The sequence below is a fragment of the Suncus etruscus genome, chromosome 3 (assembly GCF_024139225.1).
Source record: "Suncus etruscus isolate mSunEtr1 chromosome 3, mSunEtr1.pri.cur, whole genome shotgun sequence".
Taxonomy (NCBI): Eukaryota; Metazoa; Chordata; class Mammalia; order Eulipotyphla; family Soricidae; genus Suncus; species Suncus etruscus.
In genome coordinates this window covers 43,058,253-43,062,204 of record NC_064850.1, presented here as the reverse complement: position 1 = coordinate 43,062,204, position 3,952 = coordinate 43,058,253, and the positions used below count along the sequence as shown (strand labels likewise).

Sequence of the window (3,952 nt, the reverse complement as noted above, 5' to 3'; positions counted from 1 at the left end):
CTGCGAGCGAGGAGGCGGCCGGCCGTGGGGAAGGAATTGGCTGCGGGCAGGAGGGAGGGGGAGGGAGAAGGCGGGGAAAGGGGGCGGCGAAAGGGGCGGGCGGGCTTCCCCGCCTCCTCGCCTCCGTGCGCCCCGCTTTCGCCGAGCGGTCGGCGCGGCGCGGCGCGGCCGCTGCTGCCGCTGCGCCTCGGCCTCGGCCTCGGCCTCGTCGGCCGGGGGCCCCGCTGGTGGCCGCGCCTCCTCCTCCTCCTCTGGCTCCTCCCGGCCTCCCCCCGGGCCCGGCGCTCGCTCCGCTTCTCTCTTCCTCGCCCCCTCTTCCGCGCCTCCGCCTCCGCCTCCGCCTCCTTCCACACACAAATACCACCAATTCCTCACTCAGCCCGAGCGAGCCCGCATCTCGCCGCCGCCGCCACCGACACCGCCGCCACACTCCGCTCCGGCTGGGTCTCGCGAGATTTCCGCGCGAGGGGCGGGAGCTATGGGGGGGGGGTTGCTGGCGCCCCGCCCCTGCCCGCTAGCCATTCGCCCGCTCCAGCCGCTCGCCCCGCCCCTCTCGCGCCCGCGGACAATCGCGTTGCTCGCTCGGCGCTTCGCCGCCCCGCCCCCCGCCCCTTCGTCCGGGCTCCTCCCTGGTTGGTGGGCCCGGCGGGGTTGGCGACCCACGCTCCCCCCCTCCCCCTCGGCCCCGCGCGCGCGCGCGCACGCGCACGCCTGCCTGCCTGCCGGCTGGTCCTCGGCGCGTGACGTCAACACGCCGTGCCGGCTCCTCTGCGAGAGTCTCGCGGCGCCGCCAGTCGCCGTCGCCGCCGTCGCCGTCGTTCCGGTCGCCCCGGCTCGCGCTCGCGGCGCGCTGGGCGTTGCCGTCGTCGCCGCCGCCGCTACGGAAGCCGGTGAGGGGGTCGCGCAGCCCCGCGAGGGGAGCTTGAGGGGTTTCTGCACACACACAGTCGGCGGGGCTGGCGGGGCCCGTTTCGGGGTCGAGCCGGGCCGCTGCGGGGCAGGGACCCCCCCGGCGTCGTGTGGCGCCCCAATAAAACGTACCCTGAGCGAACACGCCTGCGCCTCCTTCTTGCTTGCTTGCCTGCCGGCGGTCCGGCCTGACCGAGCATGGCGGCCGGACAAACAAAAGGCGGCGGCGCGGCGGGAAACATGTCCGCCTGCGCGAGGGCCGGCGCCCCGTTGGCCGGACGGGCGGGCGAGCGGCCGTTATCCTGGCCGGCCCAGGCACCGCACCGCCGTTGGGGCCTGTTGGCCCGGCCGTTCGTTCTCGGCGGCCGCTAGCTCCGTCCCCAGCACGGCCCTCCTGAGCTCCCGGAGCTGCGCCGGCCCTCCGCGGACAAGCCCGCTAGCTGCCCCCGATAGTTGCTCCTGGGCTCCCCAGTCAGTCACTAGCATCCTCGTCTCCCCCAGAATAGCAGCCCAGGGCCGCCGCCTCTTTCGTCCCTTCCCTGACTGAGCCCAGCGATGTGTCGCCCTTGGGCACCGCTCGGGCAGGTGCTCAGTCGTCCCGAAGGTCGCCGAGCAGCTGGGAACGGGGGGCGCGCCTCGCACCCCTTTTTGCCCACTTGAGCGCCGCTGCGGTGGTCTGCTACGTGGTGGTTTGCTTGTGTGGGGGCCACATCCGGCCCTGCTCAGGGCTTCCTCCCGGCTCCGCACTCGGTGGGCGCTCCTAGCGGTGCTGGGGGACCTTCTGGGATGTCAGGGATGCCAACCCGACTTTGGGCTTGGCAAGTGCGCTCGCTCGCTCGCTCCCCACTGGACTGTCAGTCTGGCCTCAGGAATCTTATATGTTTGTGCTTGCAGCCTAACGATGATTCTGAGCCAACTGTGTTCATTTTAGATATCAGTCAAGGATCGTCTAAGGCCGGGGTCTCAAGCTCGCGGCCCGCGGGCCGTTTGCGGCCCTCCGTACAACATTTTGTGGCCCGCGGCCGGCCTTCAGATATCGCAGTATTCGCGATTGGTATTTGCTTACCGAATAATCGCAATCAAAATCGCATTACTGAGAAAAAATTGCATTAAACATTCGCATACCCCGAGCAGTTCCGTTCGGTGTATGCAGATGTTTAATGCGATTTTTTATTGCGAATATTCGATAAGCGAAATCCCTTATGCGGCCCTGCCTCACCCCGACTTTGCCTCCTGCGGCCCCCAGGTAAATTGAGTTTGAGACCCCTGGTCTAAGGCATATTAGAGAAAAACTTGTGCATTCGGATTAAAAAGTTGTTTTAACTCTTTTTCTTTTTGAGATGGGGAGAGGGTTTGGGCCCACTAGGGGACCAGGTCTTTGAGCTATCTTCCCAACTGGTGGGTTTAATTTCTTAATTTTGGAGAATATTCATGGAAGGTGTGATACGCTAAATAATTTTCTCTCTGAGTCTGGGTTTTAGTATCTGAGTAATTCCCCTTGGAATCTGCACCCACACGGTTTTTGCAGTCAAACTCAATTAAAAGCTCCTTAGCTTCTAAAAATTCTGCATAAATATTTCACGACTGAAAACCAGTGTTGGGGGAATTTTGGGGGGGCTTAATTGATTTCACTTGCCTCACTCTAGTCATTGATGAGAAACTTCCATTTCTCGAAAACTCCCCCTCTGCTAAGGCAGAGGGAGGCGAGCTCATTGAAGCTGATTCTGAGCAGCATCTCCAGATGTTCACAATGAGGGACCAGAACAGTGGGAGGTGGCCTTGCTGAGGGCTCTCCCAGCACCATCCTTCAAGAAGCACTTTTTTTTGTTTTTGTTTTTTGGGTCACACCGAGCAGCACTCTGGGGTTACTCCTGGCTCGGTGCAGGCTCAGGGGACCATATGGGATCCTTCTGCATGAAAGGCAAACGCCTTACCTCCATGCTATCTCTCCAGCCCCTCAAGAAGCACTTTTAAAACTTGGCCCAGACCAGGTCACTTGTCAAGCCTTGGATTTTTCATTGCCAGGCGAAATTCTTGTCTTCCCTGTTTTGACTGGAGAGTAGCTTTAGCTGAACCTGCAGATACAACTGTACTAGAGTGATTCCAGCACTTTATTCCTGTTAGAAATCAATGTGGTTTTGTTGTTGTTGTTGTTGTTGTTGTTGTTGTTGAGGGGTGGGTTTCACACCCTGGACTGAGCTCTGGCCTCCTTCATGCAAAGGAGGGAAATCAGTTGAAAAGCACTGCTTGAAGGATAGTTTCAGATCGGGTCTGGACACAGTGAATTGGCCAAGGAGCATGCATTCCCTTTTGACTTACGGGGTTTGGGGTACAAGTACCTACTTTTGTTTGTTTGTTTTGGTCACACACCCCCGGCAGTGCTCAGAGTTTGCATATACATATGATAAACCAGATTTGAACCAGGGACTTGACCTCGTGCAAAACAAGTACCTTCCCTCTGACTCCTGGGACAGGAATCTTTTTTTTTTCCCCTTCTCATAGTGAGGCCTAGAAGGGGTGGTTGATTGGTTGTATCAAAAGGGGACCCTGGTGGTACACTGCCTGGGAAATTCTGTGTTTCAAGAGTCAAAAACTCCGCTTTTCACTTAAGCTTCCAGACTCTTGTGGTATTGGAACCTCAAAGTTGTTTGAGCAAAAAGTTTTCTATGATTTTCCAGGAGTCTGAGCTCCCTCGCAGCTGGAAGGATGAGATTGCTGCAGTAGCTGAAAGGACTGGCCATGGGCCACCTGACCAGAAAGCAGCAGGCTGTGTGCACTCAGAAATTGCCCCTGGCTTGGGGGACCATATGGGATGCCAGGAGATCGAACCACGGTCATGCTAGGCTAGTGCGTGTAAACCAAACCTTGCGCCACCGCTCCGGCCCCAATGTATTTGTTTTAAATGTAGTTTTTGAGTTGTTTATTCTTGGGGCCACTCAGGGCTATACTCGAGGCTTGCTCAGGGCTCCCCAGACTAGAGATATATCCCAAATTAGTTGCATGTCAGGCAACCACCTTCTTTACCTTCTGTAGTTTGGTAAGG

General features: G+C 59.2%; 1 protein-coding gene across 1 annotated transcript in view; it reads right to left on the bottom strand.

The window, feature by feature from the left end:
- EML1 (EMAP like 1) overlaps positions 1-3,952 on the bottom strand; it is a 669,910-nt gene that overhangs the window by 389,011 nt on the left and 276,947 nt on the right. The gene's annotated exons all lie outside the window — the stretch shown is intronic.